This window comes from Protopterus annectens, chromosome 16.part0, assembly GCF_019279795.1.
Source record: "Protopterus annectens isolate FY-2018-M chromosome 16.part0, PAN1.0, whole genome shotgun sequence".
NCBI classification, from domain to species: Eukaryota; Metazoa; Chordata; order Ceratodontiformes; family Protopteridae; genus Protopterus; species Protopterus annectens.
Window position 1 is genome coordinate 859,006,394 of NC_056750.1, and position 23,381 is coordinate 859,029,774.

Here is a 23,381-nt window from a genome sequence, read left to right on the forward strand (position 1 = left end):
AGACAGGCTGGTGGCCTTTTTTGTGGTTTGATGGCTGATCTTTTGTGCGTGTCTTTTGCTGTAGTGACTGCTGAGTGTAGTTTCTGGACAGTGACTGGATTTTTCCAGGGGGGATCAATATCAATGCATTGCCTTGGTGAGCAGTTGCAAGTAAGTGAGCAAATAATAAGTGGAGACCAAAACCATGTTTGATTCTCTGGGATGAGCCACTGGGCAGAGGCTTTGCTGCAAAGCATTACTGCGTGTTGTGTCAACAAACAGGTCAAATACTGAGCATTTAGAGATGTTCATTTTGTGAAATACCCATGGACTGAGTTAAATATGGATTTCGTTTTCCATGACCCACTGGCCGCCAGGTGTCTCTTGGCTGCAGCAAATTACTATGCAGTATATTCAGTGGTCGAATTTTTTTTTCCCCTCTGCAATTCGTATATTGGGGGCCACTCAAATTACACTCATGCTGTTGGTGGCATTTTTTCATCCGGCTGGGTGCTTGCATGTGAGGCTGGGCAGTTCTGCCTGTGCTAGTTGGTTGTCAAGATGTTTAGAAGTGCATGAAATTCATGGTGACATAAATAAATATCGCATGAACAATAATTAATGTTTCATTTCCTGCATTAGACAAAAGCCAAATAACACAGTTGTGTTTGCCATTGTGTAAGCTTTGAGGTGAAATCTTTTAATGCTTTGTGTGTGGCATGGTTTTGGGATTGGTTTGGTTTTCGGGTTGTTGCAGATGGTGGAGGGTGCATTTTGGTTTTTGACTTTTTGATTGGCTGCGGTGGACACTGAATGCTTTGCCCATTTGAAAAATCACAAATTTCTTTCGCGGGCTTTAGGCTCAGAGTGTGAAGTTTGCTTTAGGTAGCGTGGAAGTCTGCGCATGCGCGGGCTGTGTGGTATGGATGTGGGGCTGCTTAAAATGTCATTTGCGAGCTGTCACTGTAGATCCACCATTCCTCTTGACTCTACAGATTATTTTGCAGGATGTCCAGATTCTGCCTCATATTTTGGTGTGTTCCTCCTAAAGCAGGTACTTTTCTGGAAAATAGGGTTGAAGTCATTGAATAATGACAAACATTTGCGTTTGAGACTCCACAGCCTTCAGAGGATTCATGCTAATGCAAAACCCATTATTCAGTCAGTTTGCTAAGTTGCTAGGGGCAGTGTTTAAAATCTGTCCCTAGCTGTCCCCACATCATTTAGGCTTTGTCCAGATTTTGTCTCTAAGAGTTTGGAGAGGTGTGATATCCACTCAGGCATTTTTTTCTGAAAGTCAGTTTTATTCATGTTACAAGAACTTTGGAGTCAGCTTCATAAGCATTAAGTTAATTTGTTATTAACGTTCAATGATATGCTGCCCTGATTACCAACATTCTGACTAGCCATTCTGAATATCCATGCTACCACAACCTGTTCTATCAACCTTTTAGGTTTGTAAGGGGACTACTTAAAATAATATCTGATGGTATTTTGTAAGCTGCTAGTCAGCTATTATTAGGTTTGCTGCATTGTGCCATTTGTTCCATGTTATGTTGGTTACTGTGCTTCATTTGGAGATGGAAGGTTAAGAACTAGGCAGATGGCGTTACAATATGTTAGCTTGGCTTGTACAGGGCGCTAATGGATGTGGTCTGCAATCGCAAGGTTACCCGGGTAGTGGATATTGATAGGTCTCTTCATGTGTGGGGTTAAACTGTACTGTACTCAACTGGCAGTTAAATTTATCTTGGGTATTTGATAGGGTCGTTGGAGGCATAGCTTCAGTTATGGCTGCTTTGTCATTCATGTGAGTGGCGGTGGTACATTTCTTCCCGGGTTGGCAGGATAGGTTGTCCTTAAAGATGTCTTGGAATGTGGTTTATATATTTTGGATGATTTACATGTCTTTTTCTTTCTTGCAGATGGGGTCTTGGAACATTGTGGCTATAATTTGGAATAGGTAGGTATAAGGTGGAGCCTTCTCTTTACATATTAGAGGGCTTACTTTTCTTCTTTTCTTTGTAGATGATGGTGTGCCGAGTACCAGTTGTGGTGATACCCAGTGAATTCACAGATGATGGAAGCAGTGGCGTGCAAGGAGTTTACACATGGGGAGCACAAGTGGGCAACAGTTACTGATGCAAATTGCTGAAGTACGGATTGCTGAAGTGTAGAAGGCATCATACGGTGGCTTGAAAGGGGATTTGAAAGGTGATGTTTTGATAAGATGAATGTTGCCACTGGAATGGGTACAAGGAGGGTCTGAGTAATTACCTTAGTAAGGCATGTTAGAGCTCTGTGTTTAATTAGTTGGGAGATGATTATTGCACTGGTATAGGGGGCAAGCAAGGAAGAGGTAGGTGGGGGGGGGCAAAGGGAAAACTGTTGGGGATGGTTTATGGGGAGTGTGTGGATCCCATGGGATGACTAAGGTAACTACATTCATAGGAGCACAGAAACTTATTGGTCTATGGCTCTTGCAAGCCAGTGAAGTTCAATCCTTGCTTTCTGGGAGTCTTGGGATGGTTGTATTCACTAATCCAGTTGTTTGAACAGTATGTGGGGGAAAGGCCAATGAGGTGTTGGACAGGATACTGGAGTTTTTTCCTCATGGGTGGTATCTTTGGGGTGACAAATTTGTCCCTTGAGTAGTTAGTGTTAATGTTACATGCCAGGTTAAGGTTTACAGACTAGCCCAAGCATCAATTCACTTGGGGGTTGGGTGAATTTTGTAGACAGGGTTTTAGGAAGTATGATAGGTAGCTGGCGGTGTTGGGGTCATTGTAGAAAATGGGTGTGTTGTTATGGGGGGGTTGGAAGGTTTCAAGGAAGCTTGGTTGCAGGATAAGGCACCTGTAAGACAGGTTTTACTTACCTATGAGTGATAGGTAACATAAAGAAACAGAGCTTTTGAAAGGAGAGGCCAGGGACAAACAGGGATTAAGATGGTTTAGTAATGAGTGAATTGGGGGTGTTATGGCTGGGCTCGTAGAGTACCTCAGGGTTGAGTATAGGCGAGTTTGCAGGAACTAGGTCAAGGGGTGCTGGTTTTCTGACATGTAAGGTTAAGACATTAAAGTTTTGGAGTTAGACTATTCCCTACAGTAATTGAGTTGGGTAGTTGGTGGGCTAAGGTGATATGCCACAGTCGACAGGGTCCTGGGTGTGAGACTTGATACTAGCTGCTTTGTCTGGGTGTCAATTTGAGTTCAAGGGTTTGTGGTTTGGTTGTGGTTTAGGTTGTCAATCCTTTCAGGTTGTGCCATGATTTCAGCTTTGAAGGAAGTGGGCTTAAAGGGTACATATTCTCTTGGTGGATGTTCTGGTGGTACAGTGTGGTCATGGTAATTCTACTTTATGTAGTTTCTTTAGGGTCTGTTTCAGTGATGGTATGGCAAGGTGGGTTTATGACGGGATTCTAAGGTGCTTTACAGATTATAGGTACACCAAATGATGTTTGGCTTGACCCTTCCCTTTATGGGAAGTGGGTTGAACAATTGTGGGTAGAAGGGAGGGGGAACAGCCTGGTCAGGCTGGTTGGCAAAGAAGATGGATAGACTCGCCCTCTTCTGTTCCCCTTCTGATATCTGGATGTTCATTTCAAGGATCTGGGGAAAGGAAATGAGTAGTTGGAGGAAGCTTGCTGAATAGATAAGCAAGCTGAGGGAAGGATGGTGCTTATTTGGTGGAAGGTAATTTAATGAATGGTGTATGAAGTGAGATGGGATGCTGCTTCATAAGTAAAGTAAGCGAGTAGAGGTATGGATGCTTGTTGGCAGGGTGAGCAAGTGCGCTGCCCTGATTAGCATTACAAGGATGGTGCTTCATAAGAAAAGAAAGTGACCAGAGGTATGGACGCTGCTTACTTGGGCAGGGTGAGTACGTGTGCTGCCCTGATTAACATTACAAGGATATTATGCTGTGTTTAGAATCAATTATGTTATGAATAGTTGTAATTAATGAATTTGGTGAACAAAGCTATGTTATGGAAATTTAATAAAGGTCGTCAAATATCATTTGGTGTTATGTGTTTATTGAAGGAGACCGGGACAAATTATATACAGTATATTTATCTCTATTCCTTATTAGCTTCAGTTGTTAATTGGTGTACAGCATATTTATTTCTATTCCTTGTTAGCTTTACTTGTTAATTGGTGTACAGTATATTTATCTCATTTGCTTGTTAGTTTCAGTTGTTAATTGGTGTACAGTATATTTATTTCTATTCCTTGTTAGCTTTAGTTCTTATGGGAAAGAGTAGTGGAAACTAGGTTAAGAAGGAAGGTGATGATTAATGATCAGCAGTATGGTTTCATGCCAGGAAAGAGCACTACAGATGCGATGTTTGCTCTGAGAGTGTTGATGGAGAAGTACAGAGGAGGTCAGAAGGAGTTGCATTTTGTCTTTGTGGATTTAGAGAAAGCATATGACAGGGTACCTAGAGAGGAGTTGTGGTATTGTATGAGGAAGTTGGGAGTGTCAAAGAAGTATATAAGAGTGGTACAGGATATGTACGAGGGTAGTGTGACAGCGTTGAGCTCTGCGCTGGGAGTGATGGATGCGTTTAAGGTGGAGGTGGGATTACATCAAGGATCAGCACTGAGCCTTTTCTTATTTGCACTGGTGATGGACAGGTTGACAGATGAGATCAGACAGGAGTCCCCGTGGACTATGATGTTTGCAGATGACATTGTGATCTGTAGTGAGAGTAGGGAACAGGTGGAGGAGACCCTGGAGAGGTGGAGATATGCTCTAGAAAGAAAAGGAATAAAGGCCAGCAGGACTAAGACAGAATATATGTGTGTGAATGAGAGGGAGGTTAGAGGAATGGTGAGGATGCAGGGAGCAGAGGTGGTGAAGGTGGATGAGTCTAAATACTTGGGATCATCAGTTCAGAGTAATGGTGAGTGTGGAAGAGAGGTGAAAAAGAGAGTACAGGCAGGATGGAGTGGGTGGAGAAGAGTGTCAGGAATGATTTGTGACAGACGAGTACCAGTAAGAGTGAAAGGGAAGGTCTACATTGGTTTGGACATGTGCTGAGGAGGGATGCAGAGTATATTGGGAATAAATATGCTAAGCATGAAGCTGCCAGGTAACAGGAAAAGAGGAAGGCCTAAGATAAGGTTTATGGATGTGGTGAGAGAGGCCATGCAGGTGGTTGGTGTGACAGAGCAAGATGCAGAGGACAGGAAGAAATGGAAACTGTCGATCCGCTGTGTCGACCCCTAACGGGAGCAGCTGAAAGAAGAAGTTAGTTTCAGTTCTTAATCAGTGTATAATATATTTATTTCTATTCCTTGTTAGCTTCACTTGTTAACTGGTGTACAGTATATTTATTTCTATTCCTTGTTAGCTTCACTTGTTAACTGGTGTACAGTATATTTATTTCTATTGCTTGTTGGCTTCAGTTGTTAATTGCTGTACAGTACATTTTTCTATTGCTTGATAGATTTAGTTGTTAATTGGTGCACAGTATATTTATTTCTATTCCTTGTTAGCTTCAGTTGTTAATTGCTGTACAGTACATTTATCTCTATTGTTTGTTAGCTTCACTTGTTAATTGGTGTACAGTGTACAGTGTATTTATTTCTGTTGCTTGTTAACTTCAGTTATTAATTGGTGTACAGTATATTTATATTGCTTAGCTTCAGTTATTTGATGTACAGTATATTTATTTCTCTCACTTGTAGCTTCAGTTGTTAATTGGTGCACAATGTATTTATTGCTATTGCTTGTTAGCTTCAGTTGTTAATTGCTGTACAGTACATTTATCTCTATTGCTTGTTAGCTTCACTTGTTATTATGTGTACAGTGTAGTTATTTCTGTTGCTTGTTAACTTCATTTAATTGGTATACAGTACATTTATTTATATTGCTTATTAGCTTCCGTTGTTAATTGGTGTACAGTATATTTTTTACTATCACTTGTTACCTTTGGTTGTTAACTGATGTACAGTATATTAATCTCTATTAGGTTCAGTTGTTAATTGGAATACAGTGTATTTATTTCAGTCGCTTGTCAACTCCAGTTAATTGTTGTACAGTACATTTATTCCTATTGCTTGTCACCTTCAGTTAATTGGTGTACAGTATATTTATTTCTATCACTTGTTAGCTTCATTTGTTAACTGGTGTACAGTAAATTAATTTATATTGCTTGTTAGCTTCAGTTGTTAATTGGTGTACTGTATATTTATTGCTGTCACTTGTTAGCTTCAGTTGTTAATTGGTGTACAATAAATTTATCTATATTGCTTCTTAGCTTCAGTTGTTAATTGGTGAATAGTAGTATAATATATTTTAGTGTAGAGTATACTTATTTCTATTGCTTGTTAGTGTCACCTGTCAATTGGTGTACAGTATATTTATTTTTATCACTTGTTAACTTCAGTTGTTAATTGATGCATGGTATATTATTTCTGTTGCTTGTTACCTTTGGTTGTTAAATAGTGTACAGTATATTTATCTCTATTCCTTATTAGCTTCAGTTGTTATTTGGTGTACATTATATTTATTTCTATTCCTTGTTAGCTTCACTTGTTAATTTGTGTACAGTATATTTCTATCACTTGGCTTCAGTTGTTAATTGGCGTACTGAATGCTTATTTATATTGATTGTTAGCTTCAGTTTTTAATTGTGTACAGGGTATTTATTTCTATTTCTTGTTAGCTTCACTTGTTAATTGGTGTACAGTATGTTTATTTCTGTCACTTGTTAACTTCAGTTGTCAATCAGTGTGCAGTATATTTATTTCTATTGCTTGTTAGCTTAAGTTGTTAATCGGTGTACAGTACATTTATTTCTATCACTTGTTAGCTTTAGTTGTTAATCGGTCTACAGTATATTAATTTCTGTTGCTTGTTAGCTTCGGTTGTTAATTGGTGTAGCGTATATTTATTTCTGCTGCTTGTTAGCTTTAGGTGATAATTGTTGCACAGTATATTTATTTCTACCACTTATTAGCTCCAGTTGTTAATTGGTGCACAGTATATTTATATTGCTTGTTAGCTTCAGTTTTTAATTGAGTACAGGGTATTTATTTCTATTTCTTATTAGCTTCACTTGTTAATTGGTGTACAATATGTTTATTTCTGTCACTTGTTAACTTCAGTTGTTAATCGGTGTGCAGTATATTTATTTCTATTGCTTGTTAGCTTAAGTTGTTAATCGGTGTACAGCATATTTATTTCTATCACTTGCTAGCTTTAGTTGTTAATCGGTCTACAGTATATTAATTTCGGTTGCTTGTTAGCTTCGGTTGTTAATTGGTGTAGCGTATATTTATTTCTGCTGCTTGTTAGCTTTAGTTGATAATTGTTGCACAGTATATTTATTTCTACCACTTATTAGCTCCAGTTGTTAATTGGTGCACAGTATATTTATATTGCTTGTTAGCTTCAGTTTTTAATTGAGTACAGGGTATTTATTTCTATTTCTTGTTAGCTTTACTTGTTAATTGGTGTACAGTATATTTATCTCTATTAGCTTCAGTTATTAATTGGTGTACAGTACATTTATTTCTGTTGCTTGTTAGGTTCAGTTGTTATTCAGTGTACAGTGTATTTATTTCTAACACTTGTTAACTTCAGTTATTAACTGTTGTACAATACCTTTATTTTCGGCGGCCACGGTGGTGCAGCAGTTAGCGTTGCCACCTCACAGCAAGAGGTTCTCCAGTTCGATTCTCAGCTGGGGTGCCTTCTGTGCGTTGTCTGCATGTCCTCCCTGTCTGTGGCTGCATGGGTTTCCTCTGGGTGCTCTGGTTTCCTCCCACATCCCAAAGACATGCAGTAGGTGGATTGGACACTCTAAATTGGCCCTAGGTGTTAGTGTGCACGTGTGTGTGCATTCTGTGGAAGGTTGGGCGCCGGGCTGGCAACTCGACACCGTAAAACTCCACTGCCAATCATGAGTGGACAGATGATCCGCTGTGGTGACCCCTAACCGGGAAAAGCCGAAAGAAGAAAAAGTACAGTACCTTTATTTTGTATTGCTTGTTAGCTTCAGTTGTTAGTTGGTGTACAGTGTATTTATTTCTATAGCTTGTTAGTTTCACTTGTTAATCAGTGTACAGTATATTTATTTCTATTGGTTGTTAGCTTCAGTTATTAATTGGTGTACAGTATATTTATCTATATTGCTGTCAGTTGTTAATTGGTGTACAGTATGTTTATTTCTGTCACTTGTTAGCTTCAGTTGTTAATCGGTGTGCAGTATATTTATTTCTATTGCTTGTTAGCTTAAGTTGTTAATCGGTGTACAGTATATTTATTTATATCGCTTGTTAGCTTCAGTTGTTAATCGGTCTACAGTATATTAATTTCTGTTGCTTGTTAGCTTCGGTTGTTAATTGTTGTAGCAAATATTTATTTCTGCTGCTTGTTAGCTTCAGTTGATAATTGTTGCACAGTATATTTATTTCTATTTCTTGTTGGCTTCACTTGTTAATTAGTATACAGTATATTTATTTTTGTTGCTTCTTAGCTTCAGTTAATTGGTGTACAGTATATTTATTTCTTTCACTTTTTAGCTTCAGTTGTTAATTGGTGTACAGTACATTTATTTATATTACTTGTTAGCTTCAGTTGTAAATTGCTGTACAGTATGTCTATTTATATTACTTGTTAGCTTCAGTTGTTATCGGTGTATAGTATATTTATTTCTATTGTTTATTAGTTTCAGTTGTTAATTGCTGTGCAGTATATTTATTTGTGTCTCTAGTTAGCTTAATTTGTTAACTGGTGTACAATATCTTTATATTGCTTGTTAGCTTCAGTTGTTAATTGTGAATTGTATATTTATTTCTATTGCTTGTTAGATTCGTTTGTTAATTGGTGTACAGTATATTTATTTCTATTGCTTGTTAACTTCGGTTGTTAATTGGTGTGCAGTATATTTATATTGCTTGTTAGCTTCAGTTGTTATTTGGTGTACAGTATATTTATTTCTATCGCTTGTTAGCTTCAGTTGTTAATCGGTGTATAGTATATTTCAATTGCCGTTAATTAGCTTTGGTTGTTAATTGGTGTACAATATATTTATCTCTATTATTTGTTAGCTTCAGTTATTAATTGGTGTGCAGTATATACATTTCTGTTGCTTGTTAGCTTAAGTTGTTAATTGGTGTGCAGTATATTTATTTGTTTCGCTTGTTAGCTTCAATTGTTAACAGGTGTACAGTATAGGTTCATAAGTAGGTACTAGGCTATCTGCCCGAGGGCATTTATAAGCCTAGCCAGAGTGTGTCAGCTTTCGCTGCCCCATTGATTAATTAACTGAGCCTCTGTCGAGGAGAGCCAATGAAGTGATCCCAGGGGTGTATTTTCTGTTACCCATCCACTCGTTAAGGTTTCTCTTGAAGAGTGTTAGTGAGGGGCTCTGCCTAATGTAGTTAGGGATTTTGTTCCAAAGCATGGGGAGTCTCTGTGACAGGAATCTATCCCTCCAGCATGTTCTATTTATTGCTGTGGCAAAGTTTAGCTCACTAGAGCGAGTGGCTCTCAGTGACTTGGATTTCTTTAGGTGGAGCATGTCCATCATTTCTGAGTTGGACATTGCTTTGTAAGTAAGGCAGAGATCACCTCTGAGCAAGCGATATGCCACTGAGTACAGCTGGAGTTTTTCCAGTCAGGCTGCATAGGACATATGTTTGAGACCAGTAATCCTTTTGGTGAGGTACGTTTGTGGTCTTTCCAGGTGTTGGAAGTATCTTGTGAGGTACATCCCAAACGGGGTATTGTACTCTATGATGGATCTGATGAGTGACAAGTAGAGGGGCACTATAACCTCTTTATTTCTAGATGTGAACCCTTTAGTAATTAGATGGGCTACCTAGAAGGATTTCCTAACTACTTTGGCAATATGATTGTCAAAGGAGAGATTACTATCTACCTGAGTCCCCAGATCTCTTATTACCTCTTCTGTATTAAGGGGGCTGCCACCTATGTGGTAATTCATGGGTGTTTTGTTTTTCCCAAACGAGATGACTATGCATTTTTTTTGGCATTTAGCTTGAGACCATGACTTTGACACCAGGTGTCTGTCTCAGTAAGGCCCTTTTGGAGAATGTCAGTGTCAGCCGGTGAGTCAATTATGGCACCCAGTTTGCAGTCATCTGCGAACTTGGTTAACCATAGTCCTCCTGTGTTTGCCTGTACTTCTGAGAAGTATATGCCGAACAGTAGGGGTCCCAGGACCGAGCCTTGTGGGACACCACTTGTGACTGGTTTAGAATTGGACCTGGAGCCCGCTATTCTTACCGTGTGCGTTCTGTCTGTAAGCCAGTTGGCAACCCATCTTGTGACGTCGGGGTTTATGTTCAGGCTGGTGAGTTTTTCTATAATTCCCGAGTGGGGAATGGTGTCAAAAGCCTTGGCGAGGTCAAGGTAGGCTGTGTGAACTACCTTCCCCTCATCTATGGCCTTGGTGACTGTCTCGAAGAAGTCAACCAGGTTTAGTAGACATGATCTGCCCTTAACAAAGCCGAACTGGGTCGGGTCAAGTGTTTGGAGGTTCCTAATGTCTTTGTTAATAAGTTCCATGATGATGCGCTCCATAGCCTTGTAGACCAGGCTAGTTAGGCTTATGGGACGATAGTTACCAGGGTCAGTTGTGGCCCCTCCTTTGTGGAGCGGAATAACCGTTGCTGTGTGCCATTCTGTGGGCACGTAGCCTGTGGAGAGGCTGAGGTTGAACAGTGTGTTTAGGTGGGGGGGTTAATTCATTCTGTAGTTCATGCAAGACGCAGCCTGGGACACCATCTGGCCCCATTGATGCTGTGCTTTTGGCTTTTGAAAGGACTGTTTTCACCTGTGCGTCTGTGATTTCCCAGGACACTACACTTTTCCGGTATTGTTGTGGGCCCTTTTGGGGGTTAGAGGGGGGTGAAGTTTGCATTGAATCTATCTGCCAGGATGTTGGCAATATCAGTGGGTTCAGTATATTTTGTGCTATTTTGCACTAGCTCAAAGCATATCTGCGAGTTTCCACTTAGATTCTTGACATAGCTAAAGAAGGCTTTGTGGTTATCTTTCTAATCCTTGGCTATTTTCCTTTCGAAGTTAGCCTTGGAGGATTTTATGAGGGACCTTAGTTTCTTACTGATACTGATCAGGGATGTCTTTCCTTCTTGGGATTTGCTTTTTTTCTGAACTATTTTCCTCCTTCTGTTGTATAGCCTGTTTATGGCAAGGGTCTACCAGACTGGTTTCCTTCTCTTAGGGGAGTGAGTCTTAGTTTTGCTAGGGATGGCACAATCCATGCATCCTTGTAGGTGCTCATAGAGTGCATTTGTAAAGGTTTCTGCATCTTGGGCAGTGTTATCCTTTAGTGTGGTGGCTGTGAAACTTACCACCTCTGTCTTAAGTAAGGTGAAGTTTGCTTTAGAAAAGTTTTTTACTGTGGTTTCCTTAGTTGGGGGTGGTGGTGGGGTGTGGACATCCAGAGTGATTAGTTTATGGTCTGATCTAACCAGTGATGGGTTGACCTCAGGTGTGGAACACCTGTCGCCCATGTTGGTGATGACTAGGTCCAATATGTTTTCACCTCTGGTAGGGGAGTTTACCAGCTGATCCAGGGCATTTGAGTTAATAAATTCCAGGAAGCACTGGACCTGGGAGTTTGTACTTGAGTAGTTTTCCCAGTTAACAGTAGGGTAATTTAAATTGCCCAATATCAGGGTGTTCGGTAGGACCTTCATGTTTTTCAGTGTTTCCAGAAAGGTGGAGTGGTGGTCCTGGGTCATGGAGGTTGATCTGTAGCAGGCCATAATTTGCATTGCAGATTTGTCTGATGTTAGTTGCACATGGATGATCTCGGAGGTATCATGCTATGCCACTAACCTGGAGGTGTAGGTATCCTTGATGAATATGGATACACCCTCTCCTTTTGTGTTTCGGTCCATGTTCTGTGGCCGAAATGTGTGGTATGAGTTGTAGCCCGGTAGTTCTGGGGTGCTCTGTGGAGCCTTGAATTAGGTTTCAGTTACTGCACAGATGACATTCTCCATACTGAGGAGTGCTTCGAACGCATGCATTTTGAGATTTTAAACTCCTAGCGTTGAGTAGCATAACCCTCATTTTTTTATTTATGCTGTTTACAGAGGTGGGTTTGACTTTTGAGCCTTGCCTAAAAAAGGCACTATGGGGGCAGCAAGAGCTTTGGCCAGTATTCGAAAGCATAGGGGTGACAGGTGCAAGCAGTCTCTTGCAAAGCAACGAGGTCTGTCGAGCATGTTGTCCCAGGCTGATAGACACTGGATCCCCTTTGAATGACACCAGAAGCTTAGCCAATTGTTGAAATTGATCATTTTTTCTTTATACTGCGGTATAATTCTTGGTGAGGGCAGGATGCTACTCAGGTTCAGGGTCATACCCGCCTGGGCTACATGATCAGAGAGCTCTTCCATGTCTCTTTTCATGTAGTCCAGGGAGGTACGTCTCAGGTCATTCACACCAACATGAACAATGACAGAGTCATATTTGTACTTGTTCTGGAGTGACCTGAGTGCTTGTGTTATGTGGCGGATTCTGGCTCCCAACAGGCAGCTAACAGTAACCTTCTCCTTGTCCAGCCTAGTGAGTGGGACATCAGTGTGCCTGACTATAGAGTCACCTATTACTAGTGTGTTAGGTATGTTATTTCACCTTAAGGGCTGTGATTGTGCGGCACACTGATTTTGTTTTTTTATGTGTTGTCTGGTTTATGACGGGAGGTGCAGGTTTTTTGGGTGTCTGCTTTGGAGGTCTCTGATGCTTTTGCAGGTTTTTATTTAGAGCCTACAAGTATGATTTGCTATATTTATGTGTATTTTTTGTCAGTACTGGTTTAGTATGTCTATGTGAGGCTGGAGGTGTGGTGCAAGTATAACCTTTGCCTCATGACTGCTTGTTTCAGTCTTGGGTGGAGAGAGCTTAGCCTCCAATTTAGCTATATAATTGCATCTCTCACAAATGTTAATGTTTTGTGGTAGGAGGAGAGGGTTGTCTATGTACATGAGGCAGTTGTAACATTGCCTCAGGGATACCCAGGTTCACCAGCAGGACTGGAGAGTATACCTGAAATTGCCCTTTGGTCATGTCTGAATAGTAGGGTGAGCTGCTTAGTCACTTGGTTGGTGAGGGGTGAATAATGAGCCTTGCCCTGCTGGGCAATCAGGTGTTGGGGTATATTAGTGCTTGCTATTAGGTCTTAGCAAGTGCTGGACTGTAGGATGCTTTTTAAGTGCTTAGGGTAAGAGTTAGACTACTTTTAAGGGAAAAACTGAAGAGGAGACTTGGTGGAGCTGGGATAAATTTAGCCCTAGCTAACCGGCGCTGCCCGGATGTGCAAAACTATGCAAATGTATTTTTTACAGCAGGGAAATGAAAGAGATAGAAATTAGCCCAAAATGGCCCACAAACTACTAACTTCTGGACTGGAACCACTCCTCCAGGAACAGATGGCTTCTCAAAGCTCCCTCTCTCACAGGTGAACAGAGAAACCTCCCTCTATCCAAGTAAGGTATGGGCAACTCAGAAAATTGTAACAGCCCTGAATTCAGCACTAGCGTGAAAACTGGTCTATACTAGCTTATAAAGGTGGGAAACAAGAACATTTTTTTTTAAAAGATAAGGCAAAAACTGTAAAAAATACACTTAAAACAGCTTTAGATGACTACAAGCAATCAGAAAAGGCTTTTAAACAAATTACCCAATTAACCAGTAAAAAATCTCAAAACTGAGCCCTGTTACTGTAGTCTTCAATCAGACAAGTTCTAACTGCAAACTCCTGCCACTGGGGTGCAGGGCAACCTTCTCCAAAAAAGAAGGCCTGGATTAGTGCTCAAGTTATACAAACAAAGCTAGATTCAGCAGGTCTGGATCTAGTCTATGCTACAGCAAACAAAGTGCACCAATTTCAGTAAGAAACAGTTCAAATATGCAGACACTATAAGCCTTTAACCAGAAATTCCCAGCTCAGAAGGGCAGAGTCCAGCCTCTCCTCCCTCAGGAGTGCAGACCACAAACCTTCTTAATGTAAAATAATTGGCCTGAAGCCCAAGTGCTTAAACCAGAACTAATACACTTTTAGAATAACAGACACTGAGCCCTCAATCAGCAGTTCCCAACTTAGAAGGATGTAAGCTAACTGTCCTGCCACAACAGTGCAGACTACAAACCTTTTTAATGTAAAATAACTGGTCTGAAGTCCAAGTGCTTAAACCAAAAGGCTTAGAATGATAGCTACACTTTAATTAGGTTACTAACAAGCAGTGATAATTACAATTGAATACTTTTAAGAAGGCCTGGATTAGTGCTCAAGTTATGCAAACAAAGCTAGATTCAGCAGGCATGAATCTAGTCTATGCTACAGCAAGCAAGGTGCACCAATTTCAGTAAGAAACAGTTCAGATATGCAGGCACTATAAGCCTTTAACCAGAAATCCCAGCTCAGAAGGGCAGAATCCAGCCTCTCCTCCCACAAGAGTGCAGACCACGAACCTTCTTAATTTAAAGTAACTGGCCTGAATACCAAGTGCTTAAACCAGAACTAATACACTTTTAGAATAACAGACACTGAGCACACAATCAGCAGTTCCCAACTTAGAAGGATGTAAGCTGCCTGTCCTGCCACAACAGTGCAGACCGCAAACCTTCTTAATGTAAAACAACTGGTCTGAAGCCCAAGTGCTTAAACCAAAAGGCTTAGACTGATAGCTACACTTTAATCAGGTTACTACCAAACAGTAATAAATACAATTGAATACTTTTAAGAAGGCCTGGATTAGTGCTCAAGTTATGCAAACAAGCTAGATTCAGCAGGCCTGGATCTAGTCTATGCTACAGCAAACAAGGCACACCAGTTTCAGTAAGAAACAGTTAAAATATGCAGGCACTATAAGCCTTTAACCAGAAATTCCCAGCTCAGAAGGGCAGAGTCCAGCCTCTCCTCCCACAAGAGTGCAGACCACGAACCCTCTTAATGTAAAATAACTGGCCTGAAGCCCAAGTGCTTAAACTAGAACTAATACACTTTAAGAATAACAGACACTGGGCTCTCAGTCAGCAGTTCCCAACTTAGAAGGATGTAAGCTGCCTGTCCTGCCACAACAGTGCAGACCGCAAACCTTCTTAATGTAAAACAACTGGTCTGAAGCCCAAGTGCTTAAACCAAAAGGCTTAGACTGATAGCTACACTTTAATCAGGTTACTACCAAACAGTAATAAATACAATTGAATACTTTTAAGAAGGCCTGGATTAGTGCTCAAGTTATGCAAACAAGCTAGATTCAGCAGGCCTGGATCTAGTCTATGCTACAGCAAACAAGGCACACCAGTTTCAGTAAGAAACAGTTAAAATATGCAGGCACTATAAGCCTTTAACCAGAAATTCCCAGCTCAGAAGGGCAGAGTCCAGCCTCTTCTCCCACAAGAGTGCAGACCACAAACCTTCTTAATGTAAAATAACTGGCCTGAAGCCCAAGTGCTTAAACCCGAGCTAATACACTTTAAGAATAACAGACACTGAGTTCTCAATCAGCAGTTCCCAACTTAGAAAGATGAAAGCTGCCTGTCCTGCCACCACAGTGCAGACCGCAAACCTTCTTAATGTAAAACAACTGGTCTGAAGCCCAAGTGCTTAAACCAAAAGGCTTAGACTAATAGCTACACTTTAATCAGGTTACTACCAAACAGTAATACATACAATTGAATACTTTTAAGAAGGCCTGGATTAGTGCTCAAGTTATGCAAACAAGCTAGATTCAGCAGGCCTGGATCTAGTCTATGCTACAGCAAACAAGGCACACCAGTTTCAGTAAGAAACAGTTAAAATATGCAGGCACTATAAGCCTTTAACCAGAAATTCCCAGCTCAGAAGGGCAGAGTCCAGCCTCTTCTCCCACATGAGTGCAGACCACAAATTCTCTTAATGTAAAATAACTGGCCTGAAGCCCAAGTGCTTAAACTAGAACTAATACACTTTTAGAATAACAGACACTGGGCTCTCAGTCAGCAGTTCCCAACTTAGAAGGATGTAAGCTACCTGTCCTGCCACAACAGTGCAGACCACAAACATTCTTAATGTAAAACAACTGGTATGAAGCCCAAGTGCTTAAACCAAAAGGCTTAGAATGATAGCTACACCAAGCAGTAATAAATACAATTGAGTACTTTTAAGATGACGCAAAAGTAAAATAATGTAGGAAGAAACACAAATACAGTAACAGCAGATGAAAAAAGTGCAAATTTTTTTTTTTTTTTTTTTTTTTTAGTGAGCAAATGAGATGGGCCCAGGAGGAGTATCCAAATGCAAATTTACAAGAGGGGTGGGTAGCTTCAAAGCCACCACTAACTGAAAAATTAGAGCCACAACTTCCAGCTAGATACGAAGCAACAGAAATAAATCAATTTAAATACTGTATTATGTGAAAAAGTACAGATAAAGATTAACTTAAATTCACTTATATGTCCAGTTGATTTGATTTCATGTAGGTCTTAGCAGGCCAAAGCTCAGAATTTAAACAGAAAATAATTCAAAATGTACCACTTATATAAGACAGGAACTGAATAGCAATGAAGTAAACTACCCCCACTTATCACTGGCTATTCAAGAATTCTAACAAGCACTAACTGAAAAAACAGAGCCACAACTTCCAGCTAGATAGTATTCGAAGCAACACAAATAAATCAATTTAAATACTGTATTATTTGAAAAAAGTGTAGATAAAGATTAACTTAAATTCACTTATACGTCCAGTTGATTTGATTTCATGTAGGTCTTAGCAGGCCAAAGCTCAGAGTTTAAGCAGAAAATAATTCAAAATGTACCACTTATATAAGGCAGGAACCGAATAACAATGAAGTAAACTACCCCCACTTATCACTGGCTAGTCAAGAATTCTAACAAGCACTAACTGAAAAAACAGAGCCACAACTTCCAGCTAGATAGTATTCGAAGCAACACAAATAAATCAATTTAAATGCTGTATTATTTGAAAAAGGTGCAGATAAAGATTTACCCAAATTCACTTATACGTCCAGTTGATTTCATTTCATGTAGGTCTTAGCAGGCCAAAGCTCAGAGTTTAAGCTAAGTTAAGTATATTCATTTCTACTGATTTTTAGCTTCAGTTGTTAATTGGTGTACAGTATATTTATTTCTATTCCTTGTTAGGTTCAGTTGTTATTTGGTGAACAATACATTTATTTCTTCTGATTATTAGCTTCAGTTGTTTATTGGTGTATAATATATTTATTTCTACTGCTTGTTAACTTCAGTTGTTAATTAGTGTAGAGTATATTTATTTCTATTGCTTGTTAGCATCACTTGTTAACTGGTGTACAGAATATTTATTTCTGTCACTTGTTAGCTTCAGTTGTTAATTGATGTATGGTATATTATTTCTATTGCTTCTTAGCTTCACATGTTAATTGTCTACAGGGTATTTATTTTTATTTCTTGTTAGCTTCACTTGTTAATTGGTGTACAGTATATTTATCTCTATTGCTTGTTAGCTTCAGTTGTTAATTGGTGTACAGTATATTTATTTATTTTGCTTGTTAGCAAGGAGAGTGTGTTGAGCAGATGGAAAGAGTACTTTGAGGGGCTGATGAATGAAGAGAATGAGAGGGAGAGAAGGTTGGATGATGTGTGGACAGTGACTCAAAATGCAGTCGATTAGGAAGGAGGAGGTAAGGATAGCTATGTAGAGGATGAAGAATAGAAAGGCTGTTGGTCCAGATGACATACCCGTGGAAGCATGGAGGTGTTTAGGTGAAATGGCAGTGGAGTTTTTAACTAGATTGTTTAATAAGATCTTGGAAAGTGAGACGATGCCTGAGGAATGGAGAAAAAGTATTTTGGTGCCGATTTTTAAGAATAAGGGTGATGTGCACAGCTGTAGTAACTACAGAGGGATTAAACTGATCAGTCACGGCATGAAGGTATGGGAAAGAGTAGTGGAAGCTACGTTAAGTAGGGAGGTGATGATTAGTGATCAGCAGTATGGTTTCATGTCAGGAAAGAGCACTACAGATGCGATGTTTGTTCTGAGTGTGTTGAAGTACAGAGAAGGTCAGAAGGAGTTGCATTGTGTCTTTATGGACTTAGAGAAAGCATATGACAAGGTGCCTAGAGAGGAGTTGCGGTATTGTATGAGGAAGTCGGGAGTGTCAGAGAAGTATGTAAGAGTGGTACAGGATATGTACAAGGGTAGTGTGACAGCAGTGAGGTCTGCGATGGGAGTGACGGATGCGTTTAAGGTGGAGGTGGGATTACATCAAAGATCAGCTCTGAGCCCTTTCTTATTTGCAGTGGTGATGGACAGGTTGACAGACGAGATCAGACAGGCATCCTCGTGGACTATGATGTTTGCAGATGACATTGTGATCTGTAGTGAGAGTAGGGAACAGTTAGAGGAGAACCTGGAGAGGTGGAGATATGCTCTAGAGAGAAAAGGAATGAAGGTCAGCAGGACTAAGACAGAATATATATGTGTGAATGAGAGGGAGGATAGAGGAATGGTGAGGATGCAGGGAGTATAGGTGGTGAAGGTGGATGAGTTTAAATACTTGTGATCAACAGTTCAGAGTAATGGTGAGTGTGGAAGAGAGGTGAAGAAGAGAGTACAGGCAGGATGGAGTGGGTGGAGAAGAGTGTCAGGAGTGATTTGTGACATATGAGTACCAGTAAGAGTGAAAGGGAAGGTCTACAAGAGGGTAGTGAGACCAGCTATGTTATATGGGTTGGAGATAGTGCCATTGACAAAAAGGCAGGAGTCAGAGCTGGACATGGCAGAGTTAAAGATGTTAAGATTTGCATTGGGTGTGACAAGGATGGACAGGATTAGGAATAAGTATATTAGAGGGTCAGCCCAGGTTGGAATGTTTGGAGACAAAGCCAGAGAGGCAAGATTACATTGGTTTGGACATGTGATGAGGAGGGATGCAGAGTATATTGGGAAAAATATACTAAGGATGAAGCTGCCAGGTAACAGGGAAAGAGGAAGGCCTAAGATAAGGTTTATGGATGTGGTGAGAGAGGACATGCAGGTGGTTAGTGTGACAGAGCAGGATGCAGAGGACAGGAAGTAATGGAAACAGATGATCCGCTGTGGCGACCCCTTGTGGGAGCAGCAGAAAGAAGAAGTTAGCATCACTTGTTAACTGGTGTACAGTATATTTATTTCTATCACTTCTTAGCTTCAGTTGTTAATTGGTGATTGGTATGTTATTTCTGTTGCTTGTTAGCTTTGGTTGTAATTGGTGTACAGTATATTTATTTCTATTGCTTGTTAGCTTCAGTTGTTAATTTGTGTACAGTATATAATTTCTATTGCTTGTTAGCTTCAGTAGATAATTGGTGTACAATATATATATTTCTGTCACTTGTTAGCTTCAGTTGTTAATTGGTGTACAATATATGTATTTCTATCACTTGTTAGCTTCAGTTGCTAATTAATATACAGTATATTTCTCTCTATTGCTTGTTAGCTTCATGTATTAATTGGTGTACAGTACATTTATTTCTATTGCTTGATAGGTTCACTTGTTAATTGATGTGCAGTATATTTATTTCTACCACTTGTTACCTTCAGTTGTTAATTCGTGTACATTACATTTATTTTTATTGCTTGTTAACTTCAGTTGTTAATTGGTGTACAGTATATTTATTTCTATTTCTTGTTAGCTTCAGTTGTTAATTGGTGTACAGTATATTTATTTCCATCACTTGTTAGCTTCAGTTGTTAATTGGTGTACAGTATAGTTATTTCTATTCCTTGTTAGCTTCAGTTGTTATTTAGTGTACAGTATATTTTTTTCTATTGCTTATTAGCTTCAGTTATTAATCGGTGTATACTATATTTCTATTGCTTGTTAACTTCAATTGTTAATTGGTGTGCAGTATATTTATTTCCATCACTTGTTAGCTTCAGTTGTTAATTGGTGTACAGTATATTTATTTCCATCACTTGTTAGCTTCAGTTGTTAATTGGTGTACAGTATAGTTATTTCTATTCCTTGTTAGCTTCAGTTGTTATTTAGTGTACAGTATATTTTTTTCTATTGCTTATTAGCTTCAGTTATTAATCGGTGTATACTATATTTCTATTGCTTGTTAACTTCAATTGTTAATTGGTGTGCAGTATATTTATTTCTACTGCTTGTTAGCTTCTGTTGTTAATTAGTGTAGAGTATATTTATTTCTATTGCTTGTTAGCATCACTTATTAATTGGTGCACAGTATATTTATCTCTATAGCTTGTTAGCTTTAGTTATTAATTTGTAGCAGTACATTTATTTCTATTACTTGTTAGGTTCAGTTGTTAATTGCTGTGCAGTATATTTATTTGTGTCGCTTGTTAGCTTCAATTGTTAACTGGTGTACCGTATGCAGATTTATATTGCTTGTTAGCTTCAGTTGTTAATTGTGTACAGGGTATTTATTTCTATTTCTTGTTAGCTTCACTTATTAATTGGTGTACATTTTATTTATCTTTATTGCTTGTTAGCTTGAGGTGTTAATTAGTGTACAATACACCTATTTCTACTGCTTGTTAGCTTCAGTTGTTAATTGGTGTACAATATATATATTTCTATCACTTGTTAGCTTCAGTTGTTAATTGGTGTACAGTATATTTATTTCTATTGCTTATATTCTCTTGTTTATTGGTGAACAGTGTATTTATTTCTGAGGCTCATTAACTTCAGTTAATAATTGGTGTACAGTATATTTATTTTGTATTGCTTGTTAGCTTCACGCAGTAGTGGTGCTGCGGTAGCGTTGTCGCCTCACAGCAAGACATTGTCGCGTTCGATTCTCAGCTAGAGCGTCTGCTGTGTGGAGGCATGCGTGAATGGGCGTGCCTTCGGTGAAGGTTGTGTGTCAGGGCTGGTAACTCTGCACGTAAAAATCCATTACCAAATATTAACGGACCGGAGTTCCGCTGTGGTGACCCCTAACCGGGATAAGCCAAAAGACACAACATTTATGTCACTTGTCAGCTTCCTTTGTTAATTGGTGTACAGTATATTTATTTCTATTGCTTGTTAGCTTCAGTTGTTAATTGGTGTGCAGTATATTTATTTCTATTGCTTGTTAGCTTCAGTTGTTAATTGGTATACAGTATATTTATTTCTGTCACTTGTCAGCTTCCTTTGTTAATTGGTGTACAGTATATTTATTTCTACCACTTGTTACCTCCAGTTGTTCATTGCTGTACAGTATATTTATTTCTATCACTTGTTAGCTTCAGATGTTAATTGGTGTGCAGTACATTTATCTCTATTCCTTGTTAGCTTCAGTTGTTATTCGGTTTATAGTATATTTTATATTGCTTGTTAGCTTCACTTGTTAATTGGTGTACAGTATATTTAATTCTATTGCTTGTTAGCTTAAGTTGTTAATTGGTGTACAGTATATTTATTTTGTATTACTTGTTCGCTTCAGTTGTTGGTTTACAGTATATTTATTTCTATTGCTTGTTTGCTTCCGTTGTTAATTGGTGTACAGTATATTTGTCTCTATTTGTTAGCTTCAGTTATTTGGTGTAGAGTACATTTATTTGTATTGCTTGTTAGGTTCAGTTCTGTGTATATATACATATATATACAAAACACATGCACACTAACTACAACTTCTGAAGCTTCTCCCCAACACCCTGCTATTATCCAACCCCCCACAAATCAGGTTACACCAACAACCTTTTCAGCCTCCTTGCTCCTAAATTATTGGAATTTCTCCCCCCCACACACCTAAAGGAACTACTCTCCCTATTCCTCACCTTCAGAGCTGACCCTAAAAATGTCCCCTATACCAAACCACACAGTGCTTGTCACATCACACAAGTGTCTGTCAACCTCTAGCCTTATTCTCAATTACTGACACATCTTACTACCACCTACCCCTCCCCTTCCCTGCCCTGATACTGATTACTCAAACCTACTCCTTTCCTTCCCTGCCCCGACTCTGATTACTCCCACCTACCCCTTCCATTTTTTGCCCTGACTCTGATTATTCCCACCTACACCTCCCCTTCCCTGTCCTAATGCTGATTATTCCCATCTACCCTTCTCTTCCCTGCCTTGACTCTGATTACTCCAACTACCCCTCCCCTTCTCTGCCGCAACTCCGATTACTCACACCTACCCCTTCCCTTGCCTGCCCCGACTCATAGAAATGCATGCATGTATTGTTCCAACAAATTCCATCTATTATAAGTGTAATTTGCTCCTTCCCTTTTCTAAAGAACCCACTTCCAACTATTTTATGTTCTTTACAACATTCAGTACTTTAATTACATTTGATTTAGATTTTGATTTCCATTTTCAAGTAATTGCTTTTTCGGCAGCTTTAAATTTAATAAGGCCTTTCTTTATCTGTGCAATTCAGATTGTGTCCCATGTTGAAAAGAATCATTTCCCTAGTTACTCATTTGCTCATCCAATATGTCTGACAGAGTACTCTGTAGGGATTTTTTAAAACCTGCTAACACATTATACTAAGGAAAAACATGTTCATAGTTATCTTTCTTTCCCATCACGCCACTAGCATTTGTTATCTACTTGAGGAAAAATTCTCTGAAGCCTGCTTAGTGTGAAAATAGCTTTGCAAACACTTACAAGCAAAAATTGTAAACCTTCTGCACGTTATTGCATACTTGGGAGCCATACAAATGTCTTGCAATTGTTCTCTTGTAAATTGCGTTTCCAGTCTCTCTTCCCAGCTTTTTCTAAGCTCCTCTGGTCGATTCTTAATGTTATCGTACCATATTTTATATGTCAGTCATTCCTTTGCTTTGACAGATTTCTCATGTATTTATATTTGTGCAACCACAATGTTGCTGTATAAGCTTGGGGGATATGAGGGTCTTTCTCTTCATATTGGGGGTGCAGCAGAGAGCTTCCTCTTTATGCTTTTTTACATCTTGAGCATTTGTTCTCATCCTTGTGGTTTCTTGGGTTTAAGTCTCATGGGGTTTAGTAGCTGAATACTAGTTAATCAAACAATTTGACTTCTCCGACAACATTTTGCTCTAAAGGGAAGTCCTCAACTTAAAAGTCAAAAACATGCATCTCTTCCTACAAAGTCATACTTCACCAATTAGAAGAAAATAAATCCAAACGTTAGACAAAACTACAGAAAAATAGAAATTATGCCCAGCAATTAAAAAAACACATAAAGTGATGTTGTACTGCTGTAAGATGAGATCCATCCCCATAGATGGAAACTGTTACATCATAGTGCTGTTATGTAACAAGCATGACGGAAACTGTTACATCATAGTGCTGCTATGTAACAAGCATGACGGAAACTGTTACATCATAGTGCTGCTATGTAACAAGCATGATGGAAACTGTTGCATCATAGTGCTGCTATGTAACAAGCATGATGGAAACTGTTACATCATAGTGCTGCT